Raw genomic sequence first — 14,878 nt, 5'->3', positions numbered from 1 at the left:
CTGCTTTTGCGTGACCAGGCCACTACAGCTCAAAACTATCTCTTTCAAACAATAAACTGTCCACATTAAGTATGTCAGGTGTCCATCATTAAATGATTGTTTCCCATCTTCAAGTGACTCGTTTATGTATGCAGCATAATTTAGATAAGGGCATTTCATGTATGGAGAATACAATTCTTGCAGCCTTTTTTCTTCAGGATTCTTTATAAAGCTAAAGGCCCAGTACCTTTTTTTTGCCTATTTATAACTGAGAAATACTGCTGTGCCTATTTTCATTGTGGCTCCTGCAATGGTGTGGTTTTACCTCAATGTCTGTCTTGAAATGCACCCTATTTAAGACTCCATTTTAATTGTTTACCTAGGACGTGGGGTTATTGGTTCCTTCACCTAGCTTGCAACGGTTTGAGGAATATTTACGCCTACCTTGCTGCAGTTTTATTTCTGGATTGTGAAGTTATTGATGGTCCTATATGTTGTTGGAAACCACTCCTTCATACCTAGGGCTCCCAGTTTTATGTTTTTTTGTTTTTGTAATTTCTGTATTTATCCATATTTATTTTTGTTAACTTTATCAGTATTTATCCATATTTATTATGGGTATTGTGAAAACAATAAAACTGAAACTGGTATATTTCCACATTTATTTCCCCAATAAATATGCACTCATGCTTGAATGCCTGCCAGGTTTCAGTGACATGAACACCTGCAGAAGATAAATCAATGCACTTATATGAAAATATGCACATTTCAGTATCAGTGTTGTGCATATCTGCTGTTTAAGCTTTGCTACTAAAATTTCTTTCATCTTTAGCCCCAAACAGTTATTGGTCTGGCAGTCATGCCAAAGTGTATTTAGAGTTACTCAAAAAGCACCCTATTTCTATTTTTATCCACATTTAAAAATAAATACGTACAAGAAAATAAATGGTTTTCTGTCTGTAATTATCTGTAAAAATCAGTGAAAACGGAAAACAGGGAGCAGTATTCATAACATTGATCCTGTCTCTTCTATTGGCATTGGTTATCAAGTCCAGGTGGGGAGCCCTTACCTTGAATCCATTTGGCATTGCTATTAATCTGTTATTACTTGACGAGTATTAAACATGCTGATCTTTCCTGAGACTGTATGGGGAGATCGCAAAGGGAGAGCGCTGGCACTACAACTACTTCCTTTTCCTTCAAGTTTCCGTCCATTATCAAGACTGAAATGCATCCGAAGGATAACATATCTCTTGGAGGCAGCTTTGGAGAGGTGAGTGAATTTTCAGATAGGTGCTCTGCTTCTCCTCAATTTTCAGGGGGAGCTTCAAGAAAGCCTAACTCCTTCCCCTATGTTAAAAGGTCCAAAATAATGTGAACTCTCCCTCCAAATGACCTAACCCCTTGGAAGATCTCATGGAAGAGATTAGTGCATTGAAACCTTTTGTTGCTGAAACCAATGTCTCTCTTCAAAGAATTCAGTATAACTGGTCTTTTCGCTGTAAGAGAATATCTGCCATTGAACAGAGAGTGAGTAATGTTGAAGATTCCATACCAGATGTTTCCCATGTGGTCAAGGAAATTGAACAACTTAAATAAACACAAAGGACTTGGAAAACAGAAACAGGAGAAATAAGCTTTGCCTGTATGGTATACTAGATTGATCTAAAGGTTCCAACATAATCGCAATGGTTTAGTGCATCCCTGCTTTTTCAAGGTCACATACAAAGAAAAGACGTTTACATTAGATGACCCTCGCAAGTTCACAGATTTTATCAGACAGCACAGATCTGAAGATATGGAACTAAATTCATCTGTTACTTCATGATTTTGTTGTCCTTTTAATGTCTAATTGCATTTATCAGGTTTCTTTTTTCCTGGTTTCTAGGTGATTGTGTGGCTTGTCATAATCCGAGTCTCATTGTTTTGTGTGTGTTTTTTTTACATTTCAGACTGGATTTTTGCAAAGCTCCTTTTTGTGTATCCACCTTCTCATGTTGTTCTTCTCCAGGTTCTTTTTTGACCTCTCCTAATGCCAATTTTTGTAAATTCGACGACTTTTGTAAATTGTCATTACTTTGTTTACCTATGTTTCTGCGGTTCAATATTGAGGTGTGTGTCGCCCATTTTTCCTGCACTTCCTCATGTTTTTTCTTTTTAATTTGTCACTTAAGTATATATATGTTTTTCTCTTTCCTTTTCCATCTGTTGGAGTCACGATCTGCATGTCTGCATTTAGGTGTTCCACTACTCTCACATACTTGGGGGTGTTCCAATTCATATCCGTATTGATTCAACTATGACTAGGAAATTCCTCTTGTTTTCATTCATGTATTTGGTCTTGCCTTCTTTGGTTCCTAATAATCCCTCCTTTTTTTTTTCTTCTTCCTTTTTTTCTAGGAGCGTTACATAATATGCGTTTATTAAGTCAAGTGTTTTTCAATCACATTATTTGTCATGAATCTTAGAATTGTTACGTGGAATATAAAGTGTTTAAAAGAACTTTATTAAAAGGCAAACAGTCGTTACATTTGGCTTGGCATAAGGCTCAGCTAGTTTTCTTTACAAGAAACACATATTTCTTATATTGGGGTTCTTAAACTAAAGAAGCAATGGGTCCATGAAATATTTTTCTGCTTCTCTCTTTCTAATATGAATGGTGTTGTTATACTTTGTCACAAGAATTTGCCTCTTTCTTTTTTTTCTCAAAAAAATAATTCTGAGGAACGGTGGATTTCGGTTAAACTCAAAATAGAGGATAAAACTCTTTCAATAATCAATGTATATGACCCTACTCACCCTGATGCATTTGTAGGAAACCCATTTCATAGAAAATACTTGAACATTCTGGTGATAGTTCCCTACGAGGTGGGGATTGTAATCAATTATTGGACCCCTTTCATGACAGGCATTCCTCAGCTAGATTCTTTGCTAACAGTTCTCACGAGCAGGCCTGGGCGTAGTTTGCGGAGTTTTGCTTCGCAGAACTCCCCGAAGTTACAAAAAAACTCTGCCAAGTTCCGCGAGTGGCAGAGTGCAGTGCAACCTGCAGTTTGTGCAGGTATTCCTGCCGCTCGGGTACAAATTCTACCCGAGCGGCAGCTCCCAAACTTACCGTTTGCGATCACGAACTTACCATTTGCGATCGCGAGCGGGTAAAAAACTCCTCAGCACATTGCTATATGGAGTTTTCTGCACTTTGCGAGCTCCGCAGAGTGCAGAGTGCAGAGTGCAGAGTGCAGAAAACTCCACAAACGGAGTGAAGATCAGTGCCCAGGCCCACTCATAAGGCATTTAAAAATCACATTTCACAGAGGTCTTTTACTCCTGGAGATTGTTGGATTCAGATTTGGAGATTTCTCTTTTTACTCAACCACTCAAAATCCACAAACTAGAATTTACTATTTATTTATAAGTGAAAACATGGTTCAATATTTGGTTAATTCAGAAATTGTCTCTATTCCGATTTCCGACCGTATCCCGATTTGGACAGACCTAGATGTTCTGCAGAGCAATAAAAGGAAATCTCAATGGAGATTTAATACTTTCCTGCTTTCAAGTAAGAAGTTCATTACCACCTAAGAAATCTTTGTCAAGGAACATTTTTATAATAATGAAACAGAGGACACTCCTCTCCACTTAGTCTGGGATGAATTTAAAGCAGCCTCCAGAGGTTTTATAATTAGTTATGGTTCCATCTAAAAGAAAAATGCTGAGAACAGTCTGCATATAGTCTTGACAACATTAGGAGGTTAGAACATAAATACTATACTGCCGCCGGTGGTTGTTCTTCGGATGCCACCGTTCCTCGCATCCGAAAAACAACCACCGGCGGCAGATCCTTCTTCTACCTGGCTGCTAAGACCTGGAACACCCTTCCACTGAGCCTACGAAAGACCCAAGACCTGCTGACCTTCAGAAGGCTATTCAAGACCTGGCTGTTTGACCAGTAGTGCGCCACCACCCTTTTTTCCCCCAGCGCCTTGAGACCCTCACAGGTAAGTAGTGCGCTCTACAAATTCTTGATTGATTGATTGATTGATATACTTTAAAACATAATAACGCTGAACTGGATGCGTTGAAGGTGGCTAAAATACAGTTTAACAAATACACTACTGAAAAAGCTTGTGGGATTCTTCTCAAAATTAATACTAGGTATTATGGTGGGAGAAATAGAGCTGGTTCTTTATTGGCTAATTATCTGAAGTGCAGAAGGGAAAAGTCGGCCTTGAAATTTATTGTGAGTGACTCGGGTGAGAAAATGTTCAGATATTCTGATATTGCTGCTTGCTTTGCGAACTACTACCAAAATGCATACTCTCCTGAGACTTTTCCTTCTGATGTGCTCAATAATGCCTACTTCTCTAGGATTAAAATTTACAGATATAATATAGATTTTTCTCCTCTAGTAAATCCATTAAAATTGAACACTTATATTCTGTTGTTAAAGTTCTCCCAACAGAGAAAGTACTGAGTCCAGCTAGAGTCACTGTAGAATTCTATTTGCAATTTACAAAAATAATTTTTCCTATGCTATTTAGGCTGATTAAACACTTCTTTGAATGGTTCTGTGGGTTTTACTAACACTGTGATTTTTATTATATCTAAGAAGATTGAGATCTCTCTTTGTGCAAGAGCAACACATCTATTTCTTTCATTAATGCTGATTGTAAAATATTTGCTCAATTGTAGGCCTTAGTCTACTAAACTTCCTACTAGACTTAACTGTCCTGAAACATTCTGGTTTTGCTAAAAATAGAGCCATAGTCAATAAATGTCATACTTTAAAAAATATTATTAACAAAGCTTCTTAAATGGGCATCCCTATTGCTGCACTTACTCTCGATGCAGAGAAAGCTTTTGACAGAGTTAGCTCGAAGTTTCTAATGGAAGCAATGAAGTGACCTAGTCCTTGTCCCAAATTTCTAGAGCGTATTTCACTACGTTATTCTTCTTCCAAGTCATCACTGATAGTAAATGGCGTCCCATCCCCTGATTTTCCCCTAGACAGGGATGTCCTCTTCTCCTTTTCTCTTTATTCTGGCTTTAGAATGATTATCTTTCAAATAAAACACTCTATGAGTCTTTCTAGCTTTAAAATGAAAGAAAAACACAATAAATGTACGGCTTATGCAGATGATATTCTTAAGTTTGTTTCAAAACCGGAATCGTCTACACCTACTTTCTTCACAGAACTAAAACTCTATTCTGAGGGTTCGGGTTATAAACTTAGGGCTCTAATTATAAAAAAGTAATAAAGCGCACTGCTACAAATCACATTGCAGCGCTACGCTACAGGGAAAGGGCTGGGATGCACCATATTTATCACAATACGGCGCGTTGCGGCTTGTTCCCCGATGCTGTAGTACAATACGCTGCCTAGCACTAATGCAGGCACTCTTTCACCATGGAGCAATTAGATCCCTCCAACTAGTTATCATAGCAGGGTTGTGCCCCCTCCCCCATTTTATGTGATATTATTGGAAATACATACTTATTGTCTATATATTGATCCAGGGAGCAAGTATGATGCACCTTAGTTACTCTCCTATTCCTGTTTACTTCATATTTCTTTACTAATATGTCACAGCTGAAATACATACTTATGTTACTTAGAAATGCAACACAGTTACAACACGGAAGGGGAGGAGCAGAGTGCACTGAATCCCAGTAACTTTGCAGTGAATATCCAAACATGTGTTTAAAGGAATAATTGCTCCAGTAAATAAGGATCATCTTCGGAAATGCGATATATCAATGAAGATCCTTTTCGATTCACCCTTGGGAACGTCAACGCTTCTGTTGGCATAAATAGAGAAACGCAGGTGTATGAGTTTACCAGGTAACTCCACGTCATCAGGTACACCATTTTCCAGTCATGGCCTTTCTTTAAGAAATCATAATACAATCTGGGAGTTGCCATCTTGGTTCTGTTGCTTCTTCGGTCATGTTTAATTAGGGTACTTGTGAAAACCAATAACCCTATATGCCCCTACAACATACTAAAACACATGCATTGGCAAAGGTCTCATTTTTGGGATCTATTGGTTTTGCTAACAGTTTTTAGCTACGACGTATAACATCTGCAATGCGGTGCAGCACGGAAAAAGAATATTTTTTAAAAAGCGCATGACGTAGCAGCCCACGTTATTTTTGTGCACCAATATTACCGGTCTGAGTTGGGTCTGTTGTTCTTGGTAAGACCACAGTATGTTTTTGCAGTCAGACAGCTCTACTATTTTATATTTCCACTTTAATGATATTATGCTTACCATTCTAAAACTAAAGAAAACTAGCCTGAAAATAAATGCTAGCTTTGGTTTTCCCAGAAATTCATCCCACACATCCATAGAGGCACTCACTGAGATGTCTGTACACAATGGTTTGAGAACGTGAAAAACATAAAACCAAAATAACCTGCAAATGTTAAGTACCATTTAAGACAAGCAAACATACAACACAGACAAGAATTGGCAAAGCCAATAGGGTACACTTTTGGGCGCTAATGGCTTTCCATTGAATTTTATGATACTGTACGGCATCCCCAAGGCTGTGTAGCCTGGCTAAGGAGAAGAAATAAATGAGCTATTATACAACGTGGCTATGTCATTTTGCAGTCACGTGCATACAGTCACCAAGCATGTGTGCACTTACAAAATAATGGAGCGCCATTTTTTTCTTTTAATCTACTGATCTCAGATGGATGAGTACATTATTTGTGGGAAATAATATGGAAGGCAGGGGAAGAAGAAGAACACCCATGAATGATTGCAACATGGGGAGATATCAATCAATCGATCAGGGCTTGTAAAGCGCAGTTACTCACCCTTGAGGGTCTCATGGTGATGTGAGGGGGAGGGGGGTACAGCGAATCAGACTAAGTACTGAGTTCATCCAAAGAGCCAGGTCCTGAGGTCCTTCCTGAATTGCGTCAGTGAGGGTGATTTCCTGAGGTGGATGGGTAGGGTGTTCCATGTCTTGAAGTTGAGATAGGAGAAGCACTTTCCTTCTGTTCTGGTCTTGCGATTCGTGGGACGGTAGGCAGGGTAAACAAGCCAGACCGGAGGTGTCTGTTGGGCATGTGGAATGTGAGGCGGTGATTCAGGTATGCGGGTCCGGCATTGGGAAGGGCCTTGTATACGTGGGTGAGGAGTTTGAAGGTTAGTCTTCTGTAGACTGGAAGCCTGTGGAGGTTTCTGGTGTGTTTAGTGATGTGGCTGCTACAGGGGTTGTTGAGGATTAGTCTGGCTGCTGCATTGTGGACATTCTGGAGTCTATGGAGGAGTTTCTGGGTGATGGCGTAGAGTGCGTTGCAGTAGTCGAGTCTGCTGATGATGGGGGCATGGGTGACTGTCTTCCTGGATTCGTTGGGGATCCATCTGAAGGTCTTTCGAAGCAAACGGAGTGTGTTGAAGCAGGCCGGGGAGACGGTGTTATCTGGTGGTCCATTGTGAGCGAGGAGTCCAGTACAATGCTGAGGTTTTGTGTGTGGTCTGTGGGGGTGGAGGCTCTTCCTAGAGCAGAGAGCCACAAGGAGTTATTCCAAGTGGAGGGATAGCAACATGAAGGGAGGAGAGAAGCCAAAAAATGTGACAGCTAGAAAACAGATGCACCCTCATGTTGTGCTTGAGCAAAAATACAAAAAACTGTTCTCTGAAAGTGTGCACTGGAAAGACGCAAGTAAAGAGGTAAAGCTGCAGGCGAGGGAAAGATACAAGATGCAGTAGGCAAGCCATTGAGTAGGAAGCAAGCAAATGAGAGTAAAAGTAAAGCCATCCAATGGTCAGCAATGGGTGGCTTCATATCCACCTATAAGCCGACAATCGGCCCTTTTGCAGACTAACAGCTGTCCCTGTCCAATGGGAAAGATCTAAAAGAAATTAACCGTCAACAAATCCTATTGAAAATGTTGTTCCTGAAGGCTTAATTCCTATGTCTTATGTCCACACAAAGAAACAATATTTTATTAATTCTATCCTTTCCACTTTCCAGAGTAAGATACTAATATACCGCATATTTATATTTGTTGTCTTCACAGACAGCATGCCCCCAACTACACATTTCTATTAGGAAAAAGAGAAGCTGTCTTAGTTGTTTTTTTTTTTTTTTAATTGTGTTTAGTTTTGGGTTTTCAAATATTCACATTTTATGGTCTCTCTAAGCACTTACATTACCTATTGCTGCTTCCAAAGCAGTGTCTACAGTGGAAACATATGTGTGCTAAGAATGGAATAAATAATTTCCATGGCAAAGAAGGAATCATTTTTATGCATTGACATTAAACTATGCAGGGCTTTCTTTTCATTTCCTGCATTTGCTGAGATAGTTAGGCCACCTGAGCATAATTCTGACCTTTAATGTTGAATACAGCAATCTATAGCTGAACCTCTGCAAAGTGTTTATTATTGTGCTAGATCCCTTGTCCAGAGTTTGAAGGAACCTTTAAAAGGATTGAGGAGTATCCATAAATGTGTGGAGGTCGGAAAGGCATTGCAAATTGCTCAGTCATAACAAAATGTCCGGCACTAGTCAAGCCAAACTTCCTATAAGATGCACATATATATATATATATATATATATATATATATATATATATATATATATTCACTGAAAAAACCATAGGTTTCAGGTCATATATAGTTAGGTATTAGCATTTAAAAAACCTTGGAAATTCACTCAAAAAAACATAGGTTTAAGGTCATATATAGTTAGGTATTAGCATTTAAAAAACCATTGAAATTCACTCAAAAAACTATATTTCGCGCACCGGCAATCCACTGCTGATGATGTCACATATTACATCATTCATGACATGGTCAGTGACATCACTGATGACATCTCAAATGACATCACTGATGACATCATCCAGTGACTGTGTGTTTCTGTAAAGTTTAAATATGTTTTACATATTGAAGAATGAGTAGATGTATAAGTGTCTGGATGAAGGATTTAGTACGTGCGTGACTGACTGTATGAGTGAGTGAGTGATTAAATGTGTCTTACTGAATGCAAGGGTTAGTGACTAAACTGACTGAATGTGTGCATCAGTATGTCTGTTGTTGTGTAAGATGCTGTATGTGTTGATCAGTAGCTATATGAGTGGCTATATGGGTCATTGATTGGTTGCACAAGTATTTGTATGTGAGACTGTGTCTGTGTGTGGGTGACTGGGAGGTGTGGAAACAGCTGTATGGGCGGTTGACTGTGTGCATTGGTGTGTTGGTGACTGAATGTATATCTCAGTGCTACATGTCCAAGTAAGTACATATGTAAAACACAGTGCATGTGAGAGTTGGTATATATAAATGCCTATACATGAGAGCCAGTGATTATGCAAGTGGCTGTATGGATCAATGTGTACTTGTATCAGTGATTGTTTAAGAGAGTAAGTATGTGTTAGTATATGTTTGAATAAGTAAGGTGTTGTGAGTATAACTGTATAGATGAGGAAATGGGAGTGTGATTGATTCTTTGCATGACTGACTAGGTGTGTGAGTAACTCCATGGATGAGTGAAAGTGTGTGAGTGTCTCTATAGGTGTATAAGTGCATATGATAGTATTGTTTGATGAGTGACTGTATGTATGAGTGATTGTATGGGTGAATGAGTGGATGTGTGTGTAGACCTAGGCTATATTAAGGTTATATTAGAGTGTGAGAAGATGCATCGTATTATCACATGAATGATATCATCAGTGATATGATCAGTGATGTCAAATGAGATGTCATCAGTGATGTCATTTGAGATGTCATCAGTGATGTCACTGACCATGTCATGAATGATGTAATATGTGACATCATCAGCAGTGGATTGCGGGTGCGCGAAATATAGTTAGTCCAACTAACTATATAGGAGCAATTTCAATGGTTTTGTATGAGTAAAATGTCCAGCTAACTATAACACCACTAAAACTTATAGTTTTTTGAGTGAATTTCAATGGTTTTTTAAATGCTAATACCTAACTATATATGACCTGAAACCTATGTTTTTTTCAGTGAATTTCCAAGGTTTTTTAAATGCTAATACCTAACTATATATGACCTGAAACCTATGTTTTTTTCAGTGGATTTGCAAGGTTTTTTAAATGCTAATTCCTAACTATATATGGCCTGAAACCTATGGTTTTTTCAGTGAATTTGCAAGGTTTTTTAAATGCTAATTCTATTAGCGGATAACGTTTTTATATATTCAGACTTTTTTAATGCTAATTCCTAACTATATAAGGTCTGAAACCTATGGTTTTTTCAGTGAATTTCAAAGGTTTTTTAAATGCTAATTCCTAACTATATAAGGCCTGAAACCTATGGTTTTTTCAGTGAATTTGCAAGGTTTTTTAAATGCTAATTCCTAACTATATAAGGCCTGAAACCTATGGTTTTTTCAGTGAATTTCAAAGGTTTTTTAAATGCTAATTCCTAACTATATATGGCCTGAAACCTATGGTTTTTTCAGTGAATTTCAAAGGTTTTTTAAATGCGAATTCTATTAGTGGATAACGTTTAAATATATTAATATCCTAGTGGGACCACCTGAGCACCCTAAGGGGTCAAGGTGTTTCTACCCTGCCCCCTTTTTGTGTTCTACACGTTTGTTTTTCTGCTTTTTTGTGCCTCAGTCTATTAAGACCCAAGATGGATGCCAACACTTCCTGGTTAGAAGTGTTGACAGCCAATGAGCATGCAGCTTTCTCGGGAAGGCATGCTGATTGGCTGTCACTGTCTGTCAACACTAGCACAAGATAGATGCCAACACCTCCTGGTTAGAAGTGTTGACAGCCAATGACCATGCAACTTTCTCGGGAAGGCATGCTGATTGGCTGCCACTGTCTGTCAACACTCAAAACCAGGAAGTGTTGGGAGCCATCTTGTGCCTTGTTAGAACCAAGGCGCAAGAAAGCAGTGAAACAAAGGTGTGAAACTCGCAAAGGGGCCAGAGTAGAATCACCCTGACCCTCTAGGCCTTTACATTTTTGTAAATGTCGGGGTACGCGTACCGTGCGCGTACCAGGCGATTTTTAAAAAAAATAAAATATTTTTTTTCCTTGGGGGTCCTTGTGGGACCCCCTGAGCAGGTCTAGGGGGTCGGGGTGATTCTACCCTGCCAATTTTTTGAGTTCTACACGTTTGTTTTTCTGCTTTCCTGTGCCTCAGTCTACCGAGGCACAAGATGGCTGCCAACAGTTTCTGTTTTGGAGTGTTGACAGACATTGGCAGCCAATCAGAATGCATCTCGAGCTCAAAAGGTAAGCTTACAGTAAGCTTACACGTAAGCTGCTATAGATATATAAAAATTTTTGAACCTAAATTACTCATAATCCACTGGAGCACATATCTTGAGACATAGCAAAGGCACATCGGGCTACCAGTCCCTACAATTTTGCCAAGTTTGGTGAAAATCCATTCAGCCGTTCGAGCTAAAAGTGCGACAGACCGCCCTATGGAAATTAACATGGGGAAAACACGTTTTGGGACCCCCTTTTATCTCGGCCCCCGCTTGACGGATCCCTCCCAAACTTTAAAGGGAAGTACCGTAGCGCTGCGAGGCAAAGTTGCTGAAAAATTCAGGCAGATTCCTCAACCGGCGCCAAAGTTATTCCCAATAGAATGTTGCGATTTCCCTATGGAAATCAATCCTAACTATATATACCTACTGGCTATCGCCAGTAGGTAATATATATTTGTTAAATAGCTTACATCAAATATGTACTTTACAGTAGAGGCTGCTGACATTGCGAAGTGGTGGGGGCCAGGGGGAACACAAACCAAACAAATCACGAAAGACAGAATTATATATAAAAATGCACTTACCTGCTGCTCCAACGGCTGCCGCCTCATTTCATGATCCTCGCGGATATCTAGGAACTGCTGCACACTGTACAGAACCCAGATACCAATCCCAGGGCTGCCCTCATGCTGGGAGTGGTCTGAGTGCTCACGCAGGGACTGGGAGCTTGTCTTGGTTCTCCACCCGGCTGTATATCACAGTTTCGGTTGCAGAAAAGCTAAGTGCGCATGACGGTCCTTTGCACTTAGCGTTGCTCAGCACTCCCTCTCCTCCCTGGTGCTGCAGCTGCAGTGTCAGTATGGTTGGCCCCGCCCCTCTCTTGGCTGGCAGCCTGCAGGACGAAAATAAAAATGATAACATTGTTTTATTATAATTTTTCTTTTTGTCGTTTGCCTGAACTGACTTTCAGCCGGGGGCGATGCTTGTCTGCCATAACAGAGGAGCGGTTCCGGGTACTTTATACAGCTAATTCATACAGCTGATTAGAAAGTAAGTGCGGCCTCCAACGGCATATCCTCAGATTCTTTTTAGGAAGGGATTGTATTATATTGTATTGCAACATTTATATAGCGCTCACTACCCCCATGTGGGTACACTGTTCCATGGTGCTTCCCTGCCCAATTGTGCGCTTTATCTTAAAGAACTTATATTGAAACCAAGTGAGCCATAAATGTTTAAGGTAACAACGGGGGGAACAAGGGGGCATATTAGCAAGCACCTCGTTAAAATTGTCGCCGTTTTAGCGGCAGGAAACTGCCACTAAAACGGCGATAATGGGCTTGCTAGTATGCGTTATAGAATTCCAATAGGAGCCCAGGTTGGAGGTCCTGAACATGGACATCTACCATGGGCTTCTATTGGAATTCTATCACGCATACTAGCAAGCCCATTATCGACGTTTTAGAACAGTTTCCTGCCGCTAAACCGACGATCATTTTAACGAGGTTCTTGCTAATATGCCCCATCGTCAAAGCAGGAGGAAATGAAAGAAGATCTTTGATAATGTGGATGTGAGTGTGATGGCAGAAAAGGAGTGGGGTTCAGAGGTCACTCACTGGGACGTTGTGCACTGGGTACTGGTTTTAGGCACTGGGGTGAACTCTGCACCAGATGTTTTGGTTGGTACTGACACGATAGGGGTGCAGCACTGTACGTTGTTGATTAAATATTATGTTATTAAGTGTTTGACAGACAGAAAGAAATGGCAATGACCCCTGCTCTGCCAGACTCCTTAAAACTATCCAAAGTAACTGCACGACCAGCAGCGACAGGAACATTCTTCCTCAACAGGCATGAGAGAGCCTGAGACATGCCTGCTGCTGCCAGACCCAGAGCGTCCACCCTTGGCTTCGTGCCACTGCTCGGTAGCGTAGCCAGTGTGTCATGGGCCCTAATGCAAGCACGAAATGGGCACCCAATCTGCTGTTTGCATAATAAGATATAGCAATCATCAGGTTTTAGCAGGCCCCTCAGGTCTCTGGGCCATGGTGCCACTGCACCTGCTGCATCAAAGGAAGCTATGCCCCACCCCCTACTGCTGTAGCCCAAGAACCCTGGGCCTTATTTAGAACACTTGCCTCACGTTTACACCACTGGTGCGGCACTTTTTGTAATGCGCCAGCAGTGTAAAAAATGCGCCATGTTGCGTCATATTTACAAAGTGATGCATTTAGGTAGTTGCATCACTTTGTAAACCCCTGCGCTACATTATACCTGCGCCAGGTATAATGTATGCAGGGGGGGCGTTCCGACACATGAAAGGGTCATAGAAGTGACGCAGTGAAATCTATGAGATTTTACTGTGCCACTTCTAGGACGCTAATGCGTCAATATCTTACACCTGCCTCACAGCAGGTGTAAGATTGACACAGGCACATTTAACATGGGACTTGTCCATGTGTAATGACCCATTGCAAGAGTTGCGTCACTTTTGTGACACACTCCAGCAATGCGTCATTTTTGCGCTGACAGATATGTCAGAAATACTGACGTATCTGTAACTCTTTGTGACATGATGCGTCATACTGTAAATATGATGCATGATTGGTGTCGCAAGGAGGCCGCAAAGAAAAGTGACGCGCCGCTGTTTTCACGCAGCGATGCGTCACTTTTCATAAATGAGGCCCCCTGACTTCATGCCAGATGCTGCCGCATTCAGAGGAGCTGCCGTCTGCCCTAGCGCTCTGCCCAATATGAGAAGAGTCGCACTGCGGGGCTGGGGCCAGGACACACACGATATTCTCCAAAGGCGACCACCGCAATCGCAGTGATGGTATTTTAATATGACAGACACTACTTAAGAAAACGAACCATCCTCCCCGTGGCATTTTCTTTTTCTTCACTGTTGTCTGATTTCTTTTTCTTGAAAATTCACAGAGCCAAAAGACAAGCAGCATTTTCAAGATTAGAAAACCTACACAAGAGGAGACTTTTTCTTTTATCGAGGTGGATAAAGTGGAAATTGAGGGCATCTCAGGCCTTTGGCAATTTTGTTTTTTCATGAAATTGCTAAAAGTTGGATAGTCTGCCACAGATTGGAAACAGCAGTGGAGAGAGAGAGAGTTTACACTGAGTGTCTATTGTGGAGTACATGGTATATGGGGCGATAGGGCCATAGCCAGAAGTATGAGGTTTGGGGGGCCATGGCCCTATATAATAACAAGAAGTGGACGGTTCAGGTTTGGAAGTAATGGTTTTCTATCTACAGAATGTGTTTGAAAAAAATCTTAAAATTTTGATGATATTTTAAAATAGGCAATATATATTATTATGGGGTATGGTGTGATTCTCAAGTGTTATGGAGGAGATGGGATACAAATAGTTAATTTTAAAACATGCTAGTCAAAACTCGAGTTAAAGTAAAGACACTTTAACAGTGGGTTGAGGCTATTACCAATTATTCCTTGAAACACTTGTACCCAGTGTTGCAACTTGATCATATTATGCCAATTACCTTACACAAAACTGAATAAGAGTTAAAGCCATTTGGATTGAGGGACCCTCCAATGGGGTATTTATGATAGTGTGTATGCATATTGCATAATAAAACATATTATAGCAATCGCATTGATAAAATGGGGATATCATTTTAATATGGCTTTACAATGAATTTGGA

The sequence above is a fragment of the Lissotriton helveticus genome, chromosome 11 (assembly GCF_964261635.1).
Source record: "Lissotriton helveticus chromosome 11, aLisHel1.1, whole genome shotgun sequence".
Taxonomy (NCBI): domain Eukaryota; kingdom Metazoa; phylum Chordata; class Amphibia; order Caudata; family Salamandridae; genus Lissotriton; species Lissotriton helveticus.
Note: the sequence above shows the minus strand (reverse complement) of the source record.